The sequence below is a fragment of the Hipposideros armiger genome, unplaced genomic scaffold (genome assembly GCF_001890085.2).
Source record: "Hipposideros armiger isolate ML-2016 unplaced genomic scaffold, ASM189008v1 scaffold_0, whole genome shotgun sequence".
Taxonomy (NCBI): Eukaryota; Metazoa; Chordata; class Mammalia; order Chiroptera; family Hipposideridae; genus Hipposideros; species Hipposideros armiger.
The window spans coordinates 5536901-5562465 of NW_017731350.1; the positions used below are offsets into that span (position 1 = coordinate 5536901).

Consider the following 25565-nt stretch of genomic DNA (forward strand, 5'->3'; position numbering starts at 1 on the left):
TTGAGATGAGATTCATATTTAAATCAGTAGACTTTGAGTAAAGCAGATTGCTGGCCATATTGTGGGTGGGCCTCACTCAATCAGTTGAAGGCTTTAAGAGCAAAGATTGAGGTTTTCTGAAGAAGGGATTGTCCTCATGGCTGCCACACAGACAGCCTGCCTGTGTTTCCATGCTGCTGCCCTGCAGGACTCGGACTCAGGACTGCAGCATCAACTTTTAGTTATCATCCTACCGGCATCCCCTATAGATTTTAGACATGCCAAACCCTGAAATCTAATGAGCTAATGGCTCAAAATAAATTTCTCTTTCTCTCCATATATCTACTTATATCCTATCGGTTCTGATTTCCTGGAGACCCCTGGCTATGACCCTGATAAAATGGGGTTTTGCTGAGTGATAGAAGTTCAAGGACAGTTTCTGAGAGCCAGGCTCCCTTTGTGTGGTATTTAAAGACCAGGCATTGAGTCAATTTCTGCAGCCAAGTTCAATGCCCACCAGACTCTGCCCAGGGAAGCCCATGCAAAGTGATTCCTGGGGACTCTTTAAATGACCTTCCATGCAGACACATGACAAGTGTGGGGTGGGGCCTGGCTCACCCCCAGTTTTTTCACTTCTTGGGTGGAGATGTTTTTAATTGACAAGAAGTCCCTCTTCCAGTGGAGATTTTCTTGTTAAAATCAATGTTCTTGCCTTCTGTCACGCAGCAGAAAGATTGTTTTTTGGTAAGCGCGCCCTGGATTGTTCTGACCCAGTCGTGTAAGAAGCATCTCTCCTGGAGGCCGCTGTGCAAATGAGTCTCTGCAGAAATGTGTCCGGGCTGTCAGGGTGGGGAGAGATATCTTTAGTAAGAGCAGGTCATGGAATGAGACTTCCCCACTGCAGCATGGATGGGCAGAGGGGGTTTCCACCAGGACAGTTCTTAAGAATCTCTGTAAAAATGCATGACTCCATCTGTCTCCTCTCTCTTCCTTGGCTTCAGATGAGCTGAGCCATTTAAAAATCCCCCAACAAGGGACCTGAGGCACCAGAAGAAGTGATGAACAGATTTTCAATTTGGCTTTGATTTGCATGAGTTTTTTTTTGTGTGTGTCTGAACTTGGGGCTGGAGATGGGCAGTGGGTCTCCCCATAAGAGGCAGATTCCTAATTGGTCTGGACAGACTACTGGTGCTCCTGGGTACAGGGCTCTAACCTCAGCTTATGGAGAGAAGGAAGAAGTGGCAGAGGAAGAGCCAGGGGGGAAATGGACTATCAGAGCAGCACCCAGGGCCAAGGGAAGGACCCCGTATCCCCACCAGGGAGCCAACCCACCGGATCTCCCAGAACTGCTGCTCAGTGACTTCTCAAGGGTGCCCCAGGGGGCGTCTTCTCGACCATGGCGCTGACTGATCTCTTCTGACTAAGGGCAGCCTTGTAATTTCTCACAGGCAGGATAGTGGGGACCTCAGACTGAGCCTGGGGGTTCTGTGGCCCTGGGAGCTGGAACCTGGCCCTCCAGAGGGAGCTGCAGAATATCTAGAGAGGAGGGGCTGGGGGAGGGGAGCGTTCTGGCTGGAATAGTAGGCCCCAGGATACCAGCTCCACGTGTTGATAATTTGGGATGTCTTTGGTAGTGGTGCTGGGGCAATACTGCTTGGGAGGAATGTGTATTAACAGTAGCCAACATTTATGGGTGCTTATTTGTTCCAGGCACTGGTCTAAGCCTTTATTCATATTCAGTAATTTAATTGCCACAGCAACCATCCAAGGTGCTCTTACTATTCTCATTTTCAGATGAGCAGCGATGCTAAAGACCTCGCCTAGCTACCTCGCCAGTAGGTGAAGGTACAGCCAGGTGGGGACCCAGGTGGGCTGGTTTTGAGCCCTGTTCCTAACCCCTGCACGCAATAACTCTCTTCTAAGCTGCCACTTGGTTTCAGTACCACACCCTTCTCTCCAGCCTGATGTGTGGGGCCAGGCACACTGGGCTGTCCTTCGAAAGACCATGTAGACCTTCCTGGGGGCTGCGGCAGCCTCTATTAAGGACCTTCCAGCTCAGAAAGGAGATCCCCTGGAGCCTGTTCAAACCTTTCATTCTGCTGAGATCCCCTCCAGCCTTCCTCCTTTTGCCAAGTCACATCCTCTGCTTGCCTTTGGAGGCCTGGACTCTAGCCCCATCCACTCAGAGGCTGTGGGGAGGCAGCCTTCTAAGGCACTGCTTTTAGGGGAAAAGTTTCAGTTTGATCTGGCAAGTACACGGATTCCCACAATAGAAATAGCAATATAAACATCAAGTCTAGATTAAAATTAAAAAAATCCAACCCCATGGGCGGGAGGTCTGTGTCCCTTGGGCTCCAGAGCTTTGGGCAAGGGCCTGAGGGCGATTAATGCGCGAGGCCTGGAAGCTCAGGGAGAGGATAGCATGGACCCAGCAGCTGGGGACTGCTCAGTCCCCGAATTTTACAAGTGGGGAAACTGAGGTCACAGACAGGAAAACTTGTTCATTTCAGGTCCCAGGAGACCTGACCCCCATTCTGAGGGTCCTTGTATCTTGGCTCAGGCTACTCCAGGGGCTTCTCATGGAAGAATCTGCTGGCCCAGGGACGCTGCATGGCTGGTGCTTCTGGTTCTTAGAATAGCATTCATTCATTCAGTCAGTCAGTCATTTGTTCACAGGTATTTATAGAATGCCCACTGTGGGCCAGAGACTGGACACAGGATACAGCTGTGAACAAAACAGGCTATCCTCTCCTCGTGGAGCTATCATTTTTTTTGGAGTGGAGACATAAACATACATTACATAAATAAACTTTGTGTCCAAGGTGGTGAGGACAATGGGAAGAAATGCAGACGGGGGTGTGAAGTGTCCCCTCTGAGGCTGGTTCTGGTCTGAGAGAGCGGGACCCCTTGAGCCATGGGAAGAGTGGTGGTAAGATCCCCCTTGGCGACAGCCTCTCCCCATGTGAAGGGGCAGGAGTTAGAGGACAGGGCTGGGGACCAGAATTCACACGACCATATGAGGGGTGGCTAACAGGCGGCATCCGAAGGGCCAGGGAGAGTCCTGGGTGGTGAGATGAGCTGGGAGTTCAGGGCGAGCTTCCCGGTAGAGGCCAGGCTGGGCTGGGCATTCAGGAAGTGCCCTCGGAGGGAATTTAGGAAGGGCAGAAGCGGGCACAAGTAGAGCTTTCCAGCTGGCTGGGAGCAGCCTGTGGGAGGAAGACGTAAGGGGTGACTCTGGAGGGATAGTCAAGAAGCAGTGTTGGAGCCTGTGAAGAACGGGCTCAGCAGGCTTTATTTCCCAGGCATGGGGGCTCCTCGCAGTTTATAGCCAGGGGACGTCACTGGGGAATGGCTGCTTTATGAAGGACCTGTGGCAGGTGCAGGGGGTTGTGCGGCAGCAAAAAGGTGACGGCATTTTGGGCGCTGATTGTGGGGTGGAGCGAGGGGATGACGCCAGGGAGAAGCTGTAGGACTTGACGCCTGAGCCACAGTCCTCAGTCCGAGGCTGCTGCTCTAGGTTTGGAGGGAGTAGCAGCCTCCTGTTTCACTGCTCTGTGCATGTGTTGCCGGGATGGGGAGAGGTGGCCTGAGTGCTTGGGGACTTGGTACAGACGTGGAATCTTATGATACCACAGCTCTGCACCCCCCCAAGCTCCCCTTCCGTAGCTGCCTCCCCGAGTCTGCCTTGGATTTGACCATCCCAAATCAGACAGAGCCTGGGGGACACTTGGCAGAAAAACCTGGGGTCAGCCCAGGGATAGAGGAGACGCATGTGATCTATTCCTGCAAGGCCAGCTGGGAAGGGGGTTGGGAGGCTTCCTTTTTTATTAGTTAAATGTATTGGGTGGCAGTGGTTGGTAAAATGACATAGGTTCCAATGTGCTGAGTTGAGTGACACTGCAAGAAAGAAACCCCAGGGCAGATCTGTGTCCCTTCAACTCCACAGGCACAGTGTGGGGAAGTTGGGGCCCCAGGGAGCACTCTGAGCATCTGACTGGTCTGGGTCCCTTGGCTTGTTGCAGTCTGGCAGGAGCCCTTAGCATTTTGGAGTGGACAAGGCCTGACCTAGTCCTCAGTGTCCCTGTCATAAGGGTCAACGCCTCCAGCCTGGGCCCCGCACTGGGTCTCGGAGGAGAATCCTGCGGTGCTTCCAAGCTCACTGAATGCCCCTGGAGAGGCCCACACATGGTTTCCCAAGCAACTTCTGGGAAGACCTGGGCTGGCTGCGATGGGGGCTCTGGAGGCTGCTAGGGTTCTAAGGGTGCCCTGCCTGTCAGAGCCATGGCTGCTATTTAAGGGACAGATGTCACTAAGGGTGACCCAGGCTCATGTGTAGTGGACAGTAGCCAGGTGGGGACACCAGGTGAAAAAATGGAGACTCAGAGATAAGCAGGACCCCCTCTGGCAGAACAGAGGCTGGAATCCTGCCCTCACCCCCTCCTAGCTCACTTTCACCTCCTCAGCTCCTTGAGGTCTCAGGCGGGGCTTAGCTGAGAGCTCTCAGAGGCCACCACAGGACAGCCGCATGTGAGAGCCAGCCATCTGAGACGGGGACTCTTGATTGACTCAACCAGGCAGCTTTGTTGTGCCCTAGTTGTCTCCCCACCCTCTCTTTGCAGACTGAAGTGGCGTGTACTTTGTGCTTAATTATAGTGCTCATCATCAGAGGAGCTGCCTGGAAGCACATGTCATCTTGTTTGGGGCTAACAGACACGAAAGCTGGAAACTATCTATTAGATCATCCCATCCTGGTCTGATTTGTGTCTGAGTCCTCCTGTTTTCTTCAGCCTGGGACTCAAGCAGGAGGGAGCCTGTGCTAGGCCTCCTGGGAAATGGCCCCTGCACATGTTTTTCTTGGGCTCTGCGCTCATTTTCCTTGTCTGTCGATTCATTTTCTATCCAGCAATCTGGCTCTGCCGGCCTTGCTCTGCTGCGTCCTCCCAGCGAGCATCGATTCCTCTGGCTTCTGTTTACGCAGCCTCTGCTCTGTGGCAGGACTGCGTGCTCAGTGCTAGGGGTTCAGACCGTGATATCAACTGGTCCCTGTGCACAGACTAGGGCAACGTGAGACATGCCTATGAATAACCAATTCATGGCTAAAAGTGGGACAGTGGGCCGTACCATGCAAGAAGTTTCAGTGTAGTTAGGAAAAAGACAGGTCACTTTGGGCTCTGATCATCAGGATGGCTTCACGGAAGACTTGGTATTTGAGCTGGGTGAGAATTGGCTAGGTGGGATAAAAAGGGTTAGGGCGCCACCGCGGCAACCGACAGCCTCCCCCTCCTCCTGCCTGACTGGGGACTGCTCAGTATCCTCTGTCTCCACTTCACCTTTTTGGCTGTGGATTGAGTCCCTCTACATCTGACCTTTGCCACCTCATCCCCTTACTTCTCCCTCTTCTCCCACATCTGGCCCATTTTAGATGCACTGGGCAGGCAGGTCCAGGGTGTGGCGGGAGGCAGGTGACCACAGTGCTAGGGCCATCGCTGCCACAAGCCGTCATCTGCAAAAGGAGGGGTGAGGGTGACCTCTCTGAACCCTTCAAGCCTGACGTTCTAGGAATTTCTAAAGCAGTGAGCCACTTGGCTGCTCCAGGGTCCAGAGGTGGTGGCCTCATATCTGTTTCTTCCTCGTCATGACTTCAGCCATCACCACTAGCCCGGCAGCTCTCCGAAACACACATCCCACTGTTCCCTGCTGTCCCCCTGGAGGGGTCTTAGAATCAGCATGTCCAGAGGGACCTGCACTTCACACCCTCTGATTCACCCTCCTGCCAGAAAGCATATCCATAACGCAACACTCCCACACTTCCGGTCACATGAGTCTCTTGCTTAAAACCACTCTACCAGGGTAAAATCCCCAGAAAACGCAGGGTGGTGGGGCACAGGTCATTTGTGACTTGATCCCAGGATCATCTATCATGGCTCCCACCTCTCAGACATCATACTCAAGCCACCCGAGCTGCTGAACACAGCTCTGTGCCTTTGTCGCATCTCTGTGCCTCTGCATGTGCTCGTCCTTCGGTGTGGAAGATCATGCTCATCCCATGTTTGCTTGATGAGCTCCTATTTTTTCATAAACACCCAGCTTCCTTATCACTTCGGTAATGAAACCTTCCCAGACATTGCCTGTGCCAGTGCATTGATCATTTCCACTCTCTTTGCCATCCCTGACCTGGTAAATACAGCTTTTATGGCACTTATCAATGTTATTATCAATTCACAGATCTGTGGGCATACTGTCTCCTGTCCATCTTTGGCCCCAGTTTTCTCTAGCACAGTCAGCACTTACTAAGTGCTAAGTTTTTTGTTTTTTAAACTGAATGGAACACAGTCCCAAGTACTGACCTACAGGACTCAGCCCGTGGACATCTTGGCCCTGCTTGAGGTCAGCAGTACATTTCCAGAGGCTTCTGCAGTGGACAATAGCAGGGAGAGTCTGTTTTTTCAGCTCGATGCATGCCCTGAGTTAGTGTTAGGTGTTTTCTCCTTCACAGGCTAGAGCGAGCCCTTGAGCTGACCCAGAAGCCCTGAGCATTCGTCACCCTGTATTGATAGCCATGTATTTTCCTCCCCTCTTTATTCCTAGAGATGAAGGAAGAAACACAAGCTCATGTTACAAAGACTATTTCCCATGTTTATCAGCTCTCCCCCTCTCAGCTTGCGCTCAGAATGATTTCTTAGTTCTCAGCTTTTATTCCTCTGATCAAAGTGCCCGAGGCAGTGAGCACTGGGGAGGCGCTGGCATTTCTGCCTGAGTCTCATGCCCTCCTCTTCTGGGCTGTTTTAAGAGCCAGTAACCTAAAGGTCTATGGTTAGGTGTGCATGGCCTGGTTGGGGAAGAGTCTCCAGGGGCTTATGGGGCCCGGCTCCCCTCGGATGTTGGGGAGCAGCTGCTTTGCCTAGGCCTGGAGGAGATCAAAGCCCCTCGCATCTTCCCTCATCCTGCCTTTCCCATTCTGTTCACTCAATCTAACTTTTCTCTCCAATGAATTAAATGCAGAAAATCCATGAGCAAGATTTCTCTCTTCAAAGAATCAAATAGCCTTTCTTTCTTTCCCCCTTTTTAATTTTTTTCCCCAAACTGTGAAAAGAAAACATGCAAACAGACTTAGAGTTAAAGGTGAGAAGAAAGAAAAGTTGCAGCAAAGTAATTTCAACTTGAGAAGTAGAGCAGTTGAAACCCAGAAAACAATGTATGCTCAGCAATATGGTCCTCTCCTACAAATTAATTAACCCAAAGTGCTTGTTTAATTAGTGTGAGGGGTAGGGAATTGAGTAGCTAACACTATCTCTCACCCAGTTTAGAATTATGTTTAAAAAAGAATTTCCTCTTTCTTTTCGGAGAGGGTTGAGAGAGTTGCCCCATCTATCAGGAATCAGCAGATACCTCATGGCTGGAGACATATTTTGAGATGGGTTTCGCATCTGAGGAGGTGGTCTTTCAGCTGCATCCCCTGACCCCCTGCCTCTGTGCATGTCAGGTGGGCCTTTGCGGAGTGAGGGCAGAGGCCACTCAGCTCTGTTCCTGGAGAACTGGGTTCTGAGGGCCTCCTGAGACCAGGTCTCCAGGCCTCTCAGCCCTTCCCATCCCCCCAAGCCCCCCCCCCTTTGTGCTGTATACAAGATCTGACAGTTAAGTTCACGAACTTGCTGCAACGACATTGCTAAACTTTTTTGATATCAGAGGGATTATTTATTATGAATTTGTACCAACTGGACAAACACTTAACCAGGTTTACTCTTTGGAAGTGCTGAAAAGGCTGTGTGAAAAAGTTAGACAACCTGAACTTTCTGCCAACAATTCCTGGCTCTTGTATCACCACAAGGTACTAGCTCACATGGCACTGTCTGTGAGGAAGTTTCTAGCCAGTAAACAAATCACTGTATTGGAACACCCTCCCTACTCATCTGATCTGGCCCCCAATGACTTCTTTCTTTACCCGAAGATAAAGAAATATTGAAAGGAAGACATTTTGATGACATTCAGAACATCAAGTGTAATACGATGAAAACTCTGATGGCCATTCTAGAAAAAGAGTTTCAAAATTGCTTTGAAGGGTAGACTAGGTGCTGGCATCGGTGTGTAGTTTCCCAAGGGGAGTACTTCGAAGGAAACCATAGTGATAGTTAGCCATGAGGTATGTAGCACTTTTTCTAGGATGAATTCACGAACTTAATTGTCAGATCTCATAAAATTTCTGAGTTCCTGCTTTTGACATGAGTGTGGGTATTGATCACCTCTTGAAGCACTGGGAGAACTCAAGTCAGTCAAGTTCTCAGAGAGCTGCAGTTGAAGATTCTGTGGCTGATGTTGTGAAGGAATGTTTGTTGGATGCCACGCTTCACGGGGATCACGGAGGGGTGTTTTAACTCTCCTTTTTTGTTTGTTTTGTTTGTTTTCCATATACTCCTTTGGCATCTAGTAAGGCTTATGAGCTTGCTATGGACTGAATATTTCTGTCCCCCAAATATGTTGAAACCCTAACCCCCAATGTGATGGTATTTGCAGGTGGGCCTTTGGGAGGTGATTGGGTCATGAGGGTGGAGCCCTCTTGAACGGGATTAGTGCCCTTCACAGAAGAGGTATGGAACAGATGTTCTCTCTCTGACATGTCAGGGTACAAGAAGAAAGCAGCTGTCTGTAAGAATTCTCTCACCAGACACTGAGATGGCTGGTGCCTTGATCTTGGGCTCCCCAGCCTCCAAAACTGTGAGAAATAAATGTTTGTTGTTTAGGCCACCCAGTCTGGTATTTTGCGATAGCAGCCTGAACCAACTAAGACAGGGTTTATTGTCAGAATAATGCTTTTAAATGCACAAGATAAAATACATAGGAATAAAAAGGAAACTAGGTATATTGACATACAGTTATCAAAATATAAATAAAACAGATACATAGCACAGTCATATAAATGCTTCTTTCTTAACTCATTAAAAAGAAAGATCTACTTATAGTTCTAATAACCATCATATATCTGAAATAAATAATATTTTGAGAAATCTGAAACAATCATAATAAAGTATTTGATTTCCACTGTTGAGAAATAGTAGGCATTGCTAAAACTACGTACTGTGCTTATTGCCACATTTGTATAGTTCAGATAAAGGTTCGTGAGACTAAAGATAGACATTTTCCCATCCAAGTTCACTGACCCTCTGAATTCTGTGCAGCTTTGAGTGAGCCTCCACTGATGAATAAATGAGATTCTTAGGGTATACCCCAACCATTTGTGGCTTCAACTGAATCCTTATAAGTTCCTCTACTTGGTGGGGGGGTCTTTGCTCCTCTCTGGGGACTGAAGGATTGAGTTTTTGGGGCCACTGAAGATTGTGATATTAAGGAATTGGAAGACCAAGAGGACAGAAATGACCAGAGAAAACTGGTATAATTTGTGTAAGATAAGAAGCACTAGGTCCTTGGCTTGTGTTGGGAGGAAAGTGGGGAGGGCATGTGCATGGCTGAGGAAGGATGTGTGGGTATGTGTTGCTTATGTGGTACACTGGCCAAGTCATGAGGGAAAAGGGAGGTAATGTGGGGCCAGGCAGGGGGAAGAGAGTCGGCGTTGGGACATCTTGGCAGTTAGAGGCGGGTGACCTGAACACGACCCTCTTTGGGCTGCAGGGTGGAAGGGGCTCTCCCTAGCTCATCACTATAAAGGACATATATTGGGGCTGCAGGCATATCGATGCTCAGATACCTGCTCATGTAGTTGGAGTTCTTTCTCTTCCCTGTTCCTCGGGAGCCAGGCTTCAGCATCATCATGTATATGCTTTCACCCATTGGTCACTCACTTCCCAAACAGCCCCTCCCAGGTCCTTTCAAGCAACAGACTCAGGCTTCATGTGCAGATACCCATAGGCTGCTTGTCCATTTGCCATCTGCTTAGTACCTGTGATGACTGAAATAACCTCTGAACAGGAAAATATTTTCTTTCCTAGTTGCTGTTCAGAGGGGTGGGCAATTGAACTTCTCTGCTTGAAGAAGATAAGTTGATCCAGGTAAGATTTAATTTTACTAAAGGAAAACCTCAAAATGACTTTTCCCTGTAAGTTAATTGTGTGTGTGTGTGTGTGTGTGTGTGTGTGTGTGTGTGTGTGTGTGTTTGAAAACAAAGACTACACAATACAGGTGAATGATATTTTGCAGTCTTTGTTCTCCAGGATGAATCTCAGTGCATCAGACAGGGAGCTGAAACTTGCAGGCAGAGAAATAGAATCCCCAATTTCTCCCTTTTAACCTGAATCCAAGCTCTTCCAGGGCACTGGGCCAAATACAAGTAACCAAGAGTGCATCTCGGAACTTGGTGGTAAGAGATTAGGTGACAATCCTGTTCAATCTTAAAAATCATTAATGCGATATTTGACATTCTTTTTTTCCTACTGTCTTCAAAATCCAGTGTGTGTTTTACACGTACAGCACATTGTAATTCAGACTCGCCTCATTGCAAGTGTTTGGTGGCCACATGTGGCACGTGGCTACCATATTGAGTAGCGCTTCCCTAAGTCTGTTCTTCACCATGAGCTGTGCTGCCCCTTGGATGATCTGCCCATGGAACTCAGCAAGGCCTTGGAGATGGGTCTGGTTGCAAAGGCATGCTGTGATGTAAGGATACAGGAGGCAGCCCAATGGGAAATACACCACTGACACTAGGACTACTTTCCAAAAAAAAGAAAAAAACAAAGCAACCTGAAGACTACCATCTCCTTGAGAAACTTGAGAAGGCTCCTCCTGGAGTTCGTGGGTGTCCTGAGAACTGGGAAGGTATCTTCTGCCACCCTGAGTGTGCAGTGGGTGCTCAGAGCCCAGGGAAAAGGTTTGTTTATCGAGAGACCCCATGGGTGAAGCAGCCCCATCCGTGAGACCAAGGCCATGGCAAGAAGTTGAGGAAAAAAGGCAATGTCTCCAGCTTTCTCTGTTTTCTCCTGTGTTTCTCCCTCTGGATTCTCCAGTGCTGCTCTTATTTTTCTGTTGATGATTCTGTTATTCATGTATCTGCTTGCATCCCATTGTATTCCTTAAGTGGACTAGATGCCGTTAACATTTATAGTTGGATTATATATCACAAGATGATGTAAAAAACTTCAAAAAACAAGGCAGAGAAGTAAGAATAGGAGAGATGAATGGAACCGGGTATGAGGCTAGTTCAAAATACACATCACTTAATGCCTCCCATGTTTGCTAGAGATGGGCCGTGTTGATCTGAGCCCAAGCTTCCCACCAGCCAAGGCGAAGAGGGAGGCATGGAGGGATGTGAGTCACAGCACAACCCAATAAGAATCAGATGCTGAGTTGGCTCAAAGTCATACCGTGATGCAAGGACGAGCATGGTGGGAGACATACCGATGAAGACAAGACGCTGTCACATCCTCAGTGCTGTTCTTCCTGGATTCCTCCTTGGAAGAAACATCCTCAGGACCCAGATGCCACCTTCAGCAGCACCGTGCCCACATCGGTATGAAATCCTGCCCTCCCACTCACCCACTGTTCCTTTCTTGTCTCCGTGGAGGCTGCAGTCACCTCCTTGCTGTTCTACTGAAGCTATTCTGCAGGAGCCCACCTGAGGCTCGCCAGACACCCAGCTCTTGGATAAACTGGCTCAATCTGAGTAAGTTTAAGTGATTCTGAGCAATGCATTTCCATGGCAGGGACTCCAGGGAGCTCGCCAAAGTCAGTTTCCTACCTTTCTGGGCCCATGGGTCATGTTCCCAGCCTCCTTTGTAGCCAGGTGTGGCCTCAACACGGAATGAGCAGAAGTGAAGCATGTTACTTCTGAGCTGAAGTGATTAGAAAGTGAATGCATCGTCTCCAAGATCCCTTTGCCCATCTGCTGGCTGAAAGGAGAAGGCTATAGAGACCGAGAGCAGGATGGAGTCACAGGAGGGAAAAAATCTGAGCTACTGAAGTCCCGGTGGAAGAATGCCCAGCCAGAAAACCTTCACTGAACTGTGATATGCATGAAGAACCAAATTCTATTCTCAAGCCGCTGAGAATTCCGGGTTTGTGCGTTATAGGAGCTAGCATTATTTTAACTACTACAAGTCCCCCTGGGGAAATACTCTCTAAACACAATACCTCTTAACCAAGAAAAATTGAAAGGTTTGAGTGGCACCAAGTTCAAGGTTATATTTCCCGACAACTATTAGGAGTGCAAATATTCTCGGCTGTAGGGAAGTGGGTAGGTATAGAGCCTTATGTTTAACAGTCACCAAAGGTGGGAGTAAGATTAACACACTCTTGTCAAAATTGTGTCACCTTACAAGAATTCCTGCCTGAATAGAAAGCTCTCATATCTTCTTTTGGAGATAAGCCAGGATGTGCCTGTGGGTAAGGCCAAGATTCTCCTCAGGAAATCATTTTGGGTCTGCCTTGACACATGGAAAAATGGTACCAAGGCCACATGCTTTCATACTATGTAATCTGCTATAGTAATTGTAATCTGAAAAACATTTTTAAACAGCTGTAACCCTACGACTGCTGCAGCCCTTCAAAACAAAGCAGAACTTGGACAGTGAACTTGGCCGAGTTCCCTTCTCACCCTGGGCTTTTGTTTCCAGGCATGATGAATGATAAATGGATGCGATGGGCCAAAACTGCAATTTACAATCTGTGCGTACGATGCCAAACAAAAACTCTCTAATGCACTCATCTATAGCATGTCTGTAGTAAACACAATTCTATTCCCGTTGTTCTTACAAAGCATAAGCACCAAGCACCAGCTAAGCAGCAGAGCGGACATTTCCAGGTACCACACCCTCCACACAAAGTGAGACGCTCATCATATTTATGGCCCAGGTCCTGCAGGCCCCAACAAGGAGGGAATGGCGCCCCCTGCTTCTCTCAGAGCAGCATGTGGGCGTGCACTTGTGCTTACGGGTCACTGGGGACTGGGCTGTGAGGCTTGCTGGTGTGCAGGGCTCCGTGGCCCCTGATGAGAGTTCGACACTAAGTAAGTCATCTGCAGAGCTTGGTGATGTGCCCAGGAATGAGCTCACAGCTCTCCAGATTCAGTGAACAGACAGGAGTAACAGCATCGAAAGGTCCCAATGATGAGATAGAGCGGGGCTCCATGCTGGGCGGGGCTCCATGCTGGGCGGGGCTCTATCCTGGTGTGTGTGGGGGGGTGTGCTCCTGCAGGGCCGCCTGTGGAGCCCATGTCCACCCAAGGGACACAAGTACCTTTAATTTCAAACTTTAGACTGCATGGGATGTGAATCCCTTGTCCCTAGAGCAGGTAAAGCCGAACTCTGGCTGAAGGATAAGAAATAAAACCCCAGATCAGATTTTTAATTCACATTTGAGGTCTTGAATGATCCTAGAGTTGAGCTCCCGGTTGTTCCTCTTCTGGGAAGGTTATAGGGTGGGGTGTGAGTGTGGGCAGGTGCTTCCTCACTGTGAAGCGTGAATGGCTGGGACAGCTGCAGTGAGTGCTGGAGGCAGCAGGTGTAACGTGCAAAGTACATTGTACCCAAACCCAGGTTGTGTGAGGTGCTGCCGGATGCAAAGGCTCTGTCACTTTATGCTTCACTGGCTTTCCATCCTTCTCAGCTGTCAGGACCTTGAAGGAGACACACTATTATGAGGAAGTTCTAAAAGCCCCTGGCACAGTGCCTTTCAAACTTTCAACGTGCCTAAGACTCACCTGGGCATCTTGTAAATATGCAGATTCCCGGTCAGCAGGTTTGGGGAGGGGCCTGAGATTCTGCATTTCTAAGCAACTCCCAGGTGATGCCAGTGCTGCTGCTCTGAGGACCACAAGCTGAGTAGGAGGGTCGGGGGATCGTGGCATGTGTGGACTGATGTTTGGACAAGCAGCGCTTTTGTGCAGCTCACCAGAGCCCTCCCTGGAGGCTGACAGGGATCTGTGAAGAACACCCCCTGGAGGGCCTCCTTCTATTCACCCCAGCTTTGTACTTTGTGTCTTTGCTTCTGCAAACTTGGAGGTGCCTCATTGTACCTTATGTCTGAGCTAGGCATTTAGAGAATATCACCTGAGAATGTCAGCAAGCTGGCCAAAGGCACCTGGTTGAAAGCCCGACAAGGAATGCGGAAACTGGTTTATGTTCTCAGCTCTGCTCCCGACTGGGCATCCCAGGTGAAACCCAGCTCTGTCTCATTCTTCCCGTTCTCTGGGGATGCGAAGGCGCAGGGTGCCTCCATCCTTAGAGAGGCTTGGCTCCCTCCATCCTGACACGTGCATGTTTTCTGTTTTATAGGAAGAAATGTGTCTTGGCTGTAGGCCCATGTTTCATTCCAGCGCATCCTTTTTACCAAAAGAGCTGTCCCCGGAGCTGCCAACAGTGTTGATGAGAAAGCCATCCAACAATACTTTGGATCTGGGAGCGTGGCCTGACCGCAGACGTGGCCTCCCCCATACCGTGAACCATCCAGCAGAAAGTCTGGCACATGGTGTTGGCATCTTCATTTTTACCCTCACATGTAAAAAATGTAAAGCTCGTTATTTTCTTTCCTTTTTTTTTTTTCCAGCTGGGAAAACTCCTGTCAGTGGGTGCAGCGTCCTTTCCAGATTCAATATTATGCAAACTGCATCTCGGCGAATGGAGTAAACAAATATGTCCATGGAGCTGCCTGATGCAGAGATGGAGCTGCCCCAGGACCGACGCAGCTGTCCCAGCGCATGGGAGCCGCTGAAGCTGCCACCCGGCCAGCCCTGCCACCATCTCTTTCCTTCCGAGCATGAGGTAGGAGTCCGAGAGCCTGGGATGATGGGCCACTGTGATGCCCAGTGGCAGGGGACAGCTGGCGTCACACAGACTACGGGTGTCTGGGGGTCAGATTGAAGCCATTATTGGCTGGGTGGGTGGGGGGGGGGCTCTCGTCAGGGTGTCAGAGTAAAGCTCCAGACCCTGCCAGGCCTGTGTCTGCTCTCAGCCCTATCCCCGACAGTGAGGCTCTCAGCCCCAGGCAAGGCTGTGAATTTTTACTTTCCACCTGTATCTCCCCAGCCTGGCAGGTACTGGCAGGAGGCAATAACCCTCCACCCTGGGGGGTCTTTCTGGCAGAGAGAACTTGGCCAAGTCCCTTCCCACCAGGGGCTTTAGTTTCCAGGCATGCAGTGTCAAAGTGGGTGTGATGGACCGACGGCTGGCATCAGCATTGCTGTCGACACAGTGTAGGATGCTTCTGTGCTAGGCTGATTCCCCACATGTTCCCATTGCAATAACCCTGTGAGCTTAAGTACTGTTTAAGTGTTTCCTTCTCAGCAGTTGAGGAAATAGATTTAAGAGGATTAGAGTGCTCTGTTGAAAGGTGGGCAGAGAATAAAGTGGAGAAGCTGGTGTTTAGACCTGGGGCTGTCTTTTCAAAAGTCTCATCCTTTCTTCTTTGCTAAATGGCATCATGCTTCCCAAACACCCCTGCATTCAGAACACAAACGACCAAGCTAAGCAAAATGACCAGGAACGTCCGAAGGGTCCAACTTCAAAACCTGAAATTAAATCTTTATCCATCTGTTCTCCAGGTAGCACCTCTCTTACCCTGGCTGGCTTGACTATTTTCCCTTGTAGCTCCTGTCCCCTTTGTCTGAGACAGGGCAGAGAAGGAAGAGGCAGGGTAGAGAATCTGCCCTTAGGGAAGAGCCATATTTCCCTGTGTGTGTGTTTCTTTGGACAAACAGAAACTGGAACATCCTCAGCTAGTTTGTGATGAAGCAAGAGTCCCTCCTCACCATGAGCTACCTTCTGGCACCCGGCTTTGCAGAAGTACTTGCTCAAGCAGACTGGGGTCCATCACTAACCAATGGACTTGAAGACTCAGAGTTACTGAGAATGACTATTTGCAGCCATGCTAGCTGGGTCCCCGAGAAATTGGGCAGGTCTGTTCCTATTGTTTGAGAGGAGAGATGAATTCTGAGGTGTCAAGAGGAAATGGCCTTGTACCCAGTGTCCCTGTGCCTGGGGTGCCATATTGCTGAGCAGATGGCAGTGTCACGGCCATGCCTCTGGTGGAGAAAAGACTGAGATGAAACCCCAGAACTTTCTTGTGTTGACAGCTTCCGAGCATCTCCTTAAGCTTTCCAGGGCAGGCGCTGGGATGGGAGGCTCGTTAGGCCGCAGGAGCAACAACCAAGGCCAAAGATTCATGTGTTCAGCAGGTAAACAGCTTTGTGTGGAGGCCGTTGATGAATAAGATATATGTGATCCTATTTTTAGCACCTAGCATATATCTGATATTTCATGTTGGTTTTGGATGATCACATTGTGGAAGTCTTCAAATCTCTCCTCTTTCTAGAATCTCATTGACTTTATTTTTCCTGGTGGGAAAAGCAATCAACCTAAATATTCTTTGAACAATCACTGTCTATGGTCAGTGTCACCCATTCAATGTTTATATCCATATGCCAAACAAATATCCCAAAAATATCCCAGGTGATGCATTTTGAGGGTTATCACCAGGCTAGCTTATTTGCTTGCCCATCTCACCCTCAATACCTCTAAAATACATGATTATATATACAGACTATAAATACAACAGAGTTATGCGAATGAATTTATTGAATAAGTAACACCACTAAATTAGGGGGGTAATATGTGCACTTGGGAAGCTTATTTTGCTCATTGTACTGCCAAATTTGTGGCCTTTTGCATCATGTATCTGGCTGGCCACGGCAGCATATGTGGTGCTGTTCTTGTTGCCTCACACAGTTGTATGTTTGCCCCTTGGGGATGACTTTTCAACTATGTGTCCATGACGCTCCTATTCACACACTATGTGGCAGACAGACTCTGAGGAGACCCTCCATGATCTGTATCTCCTGTTCATATCCTGGATGATACCTTCTGCTTGAGTGCAGGTGGGGCCTGGCTTGCTTCTAACCAACTGAACATGGTACAATTCACTCCTGTGATTACATTGCATTATATGAGACTCTGTCTTGCTAGCAGATTCACATTAGAAACTCTTCTTGCTGTCTTGATGAAATAAGCAGAAAGCCCATATGGCCTCTATAAATGGTGGATGGTCTGTAGTTGCTGAGGGTGGTGGCTTCAGCCCTTAGCCAGCCAGACACTGGAGCCCTCAGTCCTACCACCACAAGGAAATAAATTCCACCAATAAGCTGAGTGAGCTTGGAATCAATTTCTTCCCCAGTCAAGCTTCCAGATGAGGACACAGCCTGGCTAAAACCTCAATTGCAGCCTTAAGAGACCCTGAGTAGAGACCCAGCTAAGTTGTCCCCAGACTCCCAGCCCACAGAAACTGTAAGATAATAAATGTGCATTGCTTAAAATCACTAAATTTGTGATTATTTATTATGCAGTAGTTGAAAATGGATACATGACACTAGGGAGTTCATAGCCACCTGCATTGTGAAAGAGGTTCGATGCTGTTACACTGAATCCTCCTGTATGTCATCTGAAATGTGTCCTTTGTGTGCTCTTGAAAATGAAAAACTAGGGGATTTGCTGGAGAGAAATAACAAATGCCTCTGGATTTAGGTTTATGGTTGTTAACATCTGTGCCTATAGGCCAGATATCTTTCCTGAATTTCGGATCTGAACGCTTACTAATATATCTTTACTTGGTAATTCCACCTCAAAATAAGAAATGTCCCAAACCCAACTTCTCATTTTCCAAATTGGATCCTTCCCCACTGCTTTTTGCATTAAGAAATGGCACGCCTCAATGTTAGCCTTGATCCTCAGGCCTCCCCCACAGGCGACAGGTCCTTGGGCCCTTGCTCGGAAGAAATGGTTCTCAGATCAGATTCCTGATGTCATGCTGGAGTGGAGAGATACTGCAAGGCTCCACAATTCCCGGGCCTTTGTAAATTGGCCCTTGGGCTTCTGCGGGGTCATTGTTCTTATCTCAAGGGCCAAAGACAGTCTTTCATTGAGTGGGAAGGAAGTCTCAAGCTGCAGACCAGGATAATAGACAAGACAAGTTGCAAAGACACCGGGTCCTGGGGACTCGCAGAGACTCTCAGGTTTTCTCTGAACATAGGAGAAGGGAGGAGGACTTTTGCCAAGGATACATGACTTCCTGCCTTGCCTTTCCAGGCTATTAATTCTGGGCTATTAAGCCCAATTCCCTTCCATATTAAATGGCATGAAAGTTAACATCCAAATAAAGTTACAAAAGGTTTATTTAGTAAGGAATGTTCTTTACATCCTTACTAAGCAGTTAGATACTTCTGCCCTTGATGAATCATAGGTTAAAACACCCCTCAGTCTGCAATATTTGCCAGGATGAAAAGTAAGAGTTGCATTCTCAAATGCCTATGATGACAAGGAGGTGTCTGTTCAGATGAAACGGCAGAAGTGCAGAAACAGAAATTGTGCTTGTCTCTAAAAAAGAGACACAAGATGACTGAGAATTGTCATCTGGGAGAAGGGGAAGAACTAGCCCTACATAAAAAAGTTAAAGGGATAGGAAAAAAGGCAAACCGTGACGTCAGAGTGTAATTATAGCTGATGTATCAAGCTTTGCAATGCAATGCTTGGATAATTAAGCAAAGAAACATCAGAATAGGAAGCGTAAGATGGAGCTAGAAACGAGGTCATTACTCAACTTGTATGCTTCGAGTTCTACTATTGTTGATGGAACTGGACATGCGGTCCTCCACAGCCACTAAAATTGTTAACCTGGTGAGTGCAGTCACTTGCACGGTGGTGGGTGGAAGACACATCTGGGTGCAGACCTGTGTTCTACTCAGAGAACAGCTCCGGTTCTTTCTAAACTGTGGGCAAAGGAGAAACTAAAGCCATTTAAAAGTATTTATTTCTAAAAATGTCGTCCATTTTATGTATAATTTATAGCTGAGAATATGATACATTTTATGGACATTTGTGATTTACTTTTCCATTATATTTTCTAACTGGAAAATACTGTCATAGAAAGTAGTTGCTGATTTCTAAATAATTATTTTTCTAAATGTCTAATAGCTTCTCATTTAAACAGTCATCTTATTCTCAAACAGTCATAACTACACTTTCTTATTTCTTGTGGTTAAAGGTTTTTTCTTTTCTTTTACCTTGTTCCACTGTCTCATAGATATATAATGCCAGTCACATATGTAATTTAAACTTTTCTGGTAGTGATGGTAAAAGACAGTAAAAAAAAAGGTGAAGTTTAATAATGTATTGTTATTGAATATCTGGAATATAATTTTAACCTAAATCAGTAAAAAATTATAAATTTTTTACATTAGAAGAAATACCAGGTCTTTAAAATTTTGTGTACATTTCACACTTACAGCACATCTCAACTCAGATGAGCCCCATTTCAAATGCTCAGTAGGCACATGTGGTTGTCATTTTTTGGACAGCACAGGTCTAGAATTTCTAGAATGCTATAAATAATGACCATGATTGCAAGTAGGCTGGTGCATTGTTTTCTGAAAGTGGCAACACCACTTAATTTTAAATAGCAATCATTGACATTTTGCCTGGACAGGTTTTAATATTTTTATCATGTCAAGGAGCAATCTTCTATTCCTAGTTTATGAAATATTTTGGTTGTGGTGGTTATTGTTATAAATTATAAATGCTATTGAAGTCACCTCCTCCTCCTTTAAGAAGATATGTTGTTTTTTTCTCCTCTGACTTAGTGACATGATGTTTTAAGGTTTTTCTCACATAGTTAACTATCTTTGCATTCCTGGAATAACCTTTACTTAGTTATGGGGCACTGCTCTTCTATGTTACATGATTCAATTTGCTTTTGTTTCATTTCCCCAGGTCACATTTCATTTCACAAGGTCAGGTTTTCCCATGAAAATAATGTGAGTAAAGCTAGGCAGGCACGGGCAGGCTTTAGACCGAGAGAGGGAAGAGCTGATTTTTCTCCGTAGGGTCAAGAAGCTGAGCGTGTGGGGCAGGATGTCAAGGCAGAGTCTGTGGTTGAGTCTGGAACCTCCTAGACTCGGTCATCTTGGCACGGTGCCAGTGCCTTAGGAAAAATGGCCAAGTATGTGAGGAAAGTGCTGTGCAAGGAAATGGCAGCTCTGGGAGCTCAGGCATTGAAGGCTGTGGAGCCACCACATACAGGCGTGATCCTTGCAGACAGCGAGGTCCTCTTCTTTCTCTGCATTCTGAGAACTTCCAAAGGAATAGCCTGGGTGGTGTGTGTCTCAAGGACCCTGAGACTTGTGACAGTGGCCTATAGGAGCATGGTTCACCATGCTGGTGTCTGGACCAGTGAAAAGCTTTGATCCATGGGCAAGGATAAACCCTGTCCCTGGGTCACATGCTTTCAACAAATACCATGTGTGCTCCATGAATAATAGCAACAAGACACCTGGCCCTCTGGTGGACGGATCAGGTTTTCTAGCTTTTTTTTTTTTTTTTTTTTACAAATCTAGTGCTATTGTATTTACATAGAGTAAATGTCCTTAAGATTCTTGGAATTTTTATGAAAATGGTACCCAGAGGGAAGGAAAAGAGATGGCTTTATCATGGGGAGTTGAGTACTAGTAGTTATTTAAACTCGACTATTAAAATGTGACTATCAGTTTTCTAGGGCCACCAAGATAAAGCACAACAGACTGGGTGGATTAAGCAACAGAAATTTATTTTCTCACAGTTTTGGTGGCTTAGAAGTCCAAGATCGAGGTGTGGGCAGAATGAATTTCTTCTGAGGCCTCTCTCCTTGTCTCATAGATAGCTGCTTCCTTCCTGTGTTCTCACTGTCTTTTCTCTCTTATGCCTGTGTCCATATTTCCTCATCCTATAAGGACACTGGTCCTATCAGATCAGGGCCCATCCTTGCAACCTTGATTTAACTTAATCACTTCTTTAAAGAGCCTCTCTCCAAATACAGTCACATTCTGAGGTGCTGGGGATTAGGAGTTCAACATGTGAGTCAGGGGAGGGGCACATTAGCTCATATCAATGACCATATTTTTATCACCAAGTTGAAACAAATGAAAAATATTGTTGATTTAATTTTATTTTGCCTCTATAGTCAAATGAAATCAGACTGCCATTCTCTTGTTGAGTGAACTCTTTTGCTAAATTTTAGACCAGGGTTAACTAGCTTTTTTAAATAGTTGAGAAAATTTTAAACTTTAATTTAAATAATTCAAGGTTCTGTAACAGTTTATACAGGCCCACAAGGCCTGTTCTAAAAAACCCTTGGGACCCAATGTGTTTCAGAATTCAGGACTTTGGATTTTTAGAAAGGTAATAAAGGACATATACTGTATGTCACACACCTGACCCAGAGGGATATGGGGCAGCAGTGAAAAATAAAACGTGTTACTATTTTACACCATGGCATGAAAGCAATAATTGGAATGGTAACCATATATATATATATATATATATATATATATATATATATATATATATATATATATATATATATATATATATAAATTCAGGTCAATTTTTACTTTTAAATGAGTTCCAGTCAGGTTTTGTCTTCAACTGTTTTATGAAAACAACTGGGTTTGCAGAGCATTTGGTATTTTAGGAAGGTAAATAAGGGATATGGGTCTGGGTACTACTGAGATTATCTTTCTGCTGATAACATGAAAGTTTCACCTGGGTATATCTTGCTAATATCATATCCCCACATAGGGTGCCAAAAAATGTATACACATTTTAAGAAAGGCAAAAACCATACTAAAATTATGCTGATGGTAACCACTTTGGGCACCTCTTGTAATTGCAGAAGTCAAATGTGACTTTTATTCATCTTTTGTTATCGGTATATATCGAGTAGTACAATTTTAATACAGTTTTTTTCTTTCTTAAAATGCGTATACATTTTTAGTACCCTCTGTATATATTATATAATTTTAAAAATAATATATAATTAAACATAGTTATATATAGTTAAAATTATAGATAAATTTGTATACACACATATGTGTATATGTGTATATGTATATGGTTTGTTGAACTGTTTCAGGTTTGTCTATTATTGATCTATCAACTTTGGTGAAAATCTTTTCCTAGTGATTTTCAAATTTACTGGCAGGGTTGAAATAGTACTCATTCAGTTTTTAAAAAGTAAACTTCATATTTGTGGTTAAGTCGTCTTTTTATTTCTAATGTTTTTTTTTTCCTTAATTTTTCTGTTTCTTTAAAAAGTCAACCCTTGGGATTATTTCTGCAGAGTTCTTTCTAAAAAGTATTAATTTACAATATTATCTTTCTTACTTTTTTATGAAAGATTTTCATATGCTGCTGTTTTATTATTTTTTTTTCTGACTTCTTGAGGCAGATGCTTAGTTTCTCTATTTCATTGCTTTTGAAGCAATGCAACTGAGTCTCAGAAACTGTCTGGGCGCTGCTTTGGTCTCATTCTGTAAGCTGGTGTAGAGTTCATACATTGCAGGCTTGATTAACTCTAAGGCCTGTGTCTCCATCCTCTCTTGACCCCGCCTCTCCCTCAAAATTTCAAAACTGCCATCTTCAAAATTTGCCAGTATCAATTTACTTCTTCTTTCCTGTTTGTTCATCCTCTTCCTCTGATTGTAACTTTCTTCATTGGCGTTTTTCAAAAACCAAACCAAACCAAATCTCATTCTCTTCTATTAAAACCAGAGGAAGCCAAAGCCTTCCTTAAATCTGCCCTCTCCTTTTATAGCAGAAATGTCAAGAGCTGTGATAAGCAGTGATTGATTTAGTTGCTCTTGGAGGTGGGGTATTCTTGGGGATGACAGGGTCCAATGAATGAGAAAGGCTTTGGGTGGCTGAAGTGGAGAGAAATCAATGAAGATGAAGAGCTTGAGATGAAGAAACAAATGGCCCATGAGGCCAAGGTGTTAGATCAGGGTCCTGGATTCATCCAGAACAACAGACAGACTCAGAATCGGGGAAAAAGCCATGAGTGCCACCCTCCTGGATGAGGAAGTGGGAGTGAAGGGGAAGGTGGAGAATGGCAGCAACTAGAGAGAAAGAGGGGGGGGGGAAGAGAGAGAGAGAGAGAGAGAGAGAGAGAGAGAGAGAGAGAGAGAGAGAGGCTCTGCACAGCCATCAAAAGCACAGTGGGTGTTTCTGTTTAGTTTGTCTTTTAGGAAAGCACCCTTTGTCTTAATCTGCTATCTTCTTTTTCTATTTTCTTTTGTTTATGCCTCCTTTTTTTGGGAGAGTGGTGATTTTTCTGTTTTCTTTCTTCTGTGTGCTCTGTTTTCTGATTTCCTTTTTGGTAATTTCTGTGCAATATAAACCCTTTCAAATTCTAGTAATGATTACATTAAATAAAAAATATTTTAGCTTGTATATCACTTATTATCAATGCCAAGTACTCACTAGCTCTCTGCTATCTCAGATGAAGAAACACACGCATTTCTACCTCTCCCCTTCACCTCTTTATTCCTCCTGCACTTGACCCTCTGTCCCCATTGTGGGCAGTATGTTAATAAATTGCCACATTTTACTGAATTTCTTATTTTTAAATTGAATTTTTACATTATGCATATTCTACCAGAAGGCTTATCTATGACATTTTCCTTTTGTTTTGTGACCACACTTATAACAATTATATAGAATTAATTTTTAGTGTAAATGTTTTCAGTGTTTCCATTAGAAAGCTAGAAGGGAAAAGGGCTGGAGAGAGAATGGTTAGATGGCATTCTGGGTGAGAGACCTTGGCTCCAGCCTTAGGTTAAGTTCTTCTTCAAGTGCTTCATGGGAACTTGGAAAAGGAGGTTTCTTCTTTCTTTCATCTTATCTCTCATCCTGGCCATATTACTTGCTTTGTCTGCAATGATGGTGGACCTGCCCGTAGGACCAGAAGCTAAAAGTGACACCAATGCCAGCCTTTCCTAGATTTCAGCCATCACACATCTTACCTGAGAGGCAGAGCCCTGTGGAAGTTCTCTGAATTCCTTGCCCTCAGTTTCCTTCCTTCCCATGTATTTTTGTTGTTGTTCTATATGATCCAGAAGACCTTTCCAATGTGGCTTTGATCTTAGATGTTTGGCTCATGAGTATAGTTTGTCAAGAGTCAAACACTGTTCTAGGAGCATTCCAGGTATTCTTCTAGGCTTTTCAATATTGTCTCTCACCTTTCTTTGGGTTGATGTATATTTGAGAAGTTTCCTGGAAACAATCTGCAGATGTCCTGGGAGGTTGGCAGTGCTCGGGATGGGGTCTTCAGGGGTGTGGACCTCTGGACACATTGCAGAAGTGATAGGGAGCACTCCTGCATTGTCTCCATCCCAGTGGTACCCCTGCTGGTGAGAGTCCTCACAGGGGACATAGCAAATATCTGGATGTACCAGATGCCAGAGGCATTCCAATGCTTCCCCAGGATGCCATTCAGGTCTCTATCTGAGTGTGACTGCATTAATGAACTCCTTCCCTTCAGGCTGGTAGGCTCCCTGGGTGTAAGATACCACTAGATTTTTCTCCAAGGAAAGGACTTGAGCCACATGACGGAAACTTGAGTTTAGATTTGGCTTCAACACGTTAACGCTCATGTTATTTTCAAGAGTTTAAGAAAACCTGTAGGCGTCAATCCATTGGAATTGATTTACTAGTTTGGGGTTGTTGTTTTACTCTTTTAAAAAAAGAATGTGTGAGTGTGTGTGTGTGTGTGTGTGTGTGTGTGTGTGTGTGTGTGTGTTTCTTGTTCGTGGACTCATGCTATTTAACATTCAAGTTGGTGGCTGCAGGTTAGAGCAATGTGATCCCATTTGGGTGTGATCCATAGACGAGCATCACCAGCATCACCTGGGATGTGTCTGATATGCACATTCCCAGGCTGCATTCTACTCCCACTGAGGGTGGGCTGTATTCTAGCAAGTCCTCCAGGGGATTCTGGTGCCAGGAGAGAATGAGACCATTGTCTTAGAGGGCGTCCAGTCTTCCCTTCTCAACTTGCACACGAAGATTCCCCCTGAGGGGAAGTGTTTACCCAAGGTCACACGTGGGGTCAGTCAGAGCTGGGGTCAGGACACAGGGGTCACACATGAAAACAGCTGACAGAATATCGGAGGTCTTCCATAAATTCACTTTGCTTCCTCTTGCCGCTGCCCCTCTCTGGGGGCGGCAGGGCATAATCAGCTAGGGAGGTATTGCTCTCTCAGTGCTCTTCTATCTTTCTCCTCTCGAATCAAATGAAACCCACAGAAAGATGCCAGGCCCCTGCTGTTAGCTCACTGTGGACCCACGAGCTAGCTGCCTGCCTGTGCCCTCATTGTTATGATGAAGAAATGAAGGCTTGGCCGACTTGGCTACGAGCCTTCCCAGTTCCGACTTTCTAAGGCTCCATGGCAGGCTCTGACACACACGTTTCCGCGGTTGGCTATCAGCAGCCATCTGGCAATTAGCAGTCTCTGAGGCAGCTAATCCCACTCTGAGCTGGATTAAAGCTGAAGCTTAAAACATGGAGATAGGCAGGTGATTTATGTTTGAGTCTTTGGGTCCTGCTGTCCCTGGCAGCCTGGTGATGGAGGACAGAAAAGCTGATTTCCTCCCTTATCTATCTGGGGAGGCTCAGAGGAGCTGCATCAGCTTTCCAGAGGGACATCCTGTGCTGGGAGGTGTGCTGGGCTGCAGGGAGCACCAGCTGAGTGCCAGGAGCCCGGCCCCCGCCACCGGGGCACAGCCGGGCTGGCCAGAGGAGGTGGGGAGCCACGTTCCCTGTCCTGAGCTGCATCTCCAGGAGCAGGT

General features: G+C 46.2%; 1 long non-coding RNA gene across 1 annotated transcript in view; it reads left to right on the forward strand.

Annotated features, from left to right (window-relative positions):
* Window positions 1-2825: 2825 nt before the first annotated feature.
* LOC109392311 (uncharacterized) overlaps window positions 2826-25565 on the forward strand; it is a 48435-nt gene continuing 25695 nt past the window's right edge. The window contains exons 1-3 of the long non-coding RNA XR_002126038.1: window positions 2826-2908; window positions 9921-9980; window positions 14467-14681. This is a non-coding gene — a long non-coding RNA (uncharacterized LOC109392311). The remainder of the gene's footprint in view (window positions 2909-9920; window positions 9981-14466; window positions 14682-25565) is intronic.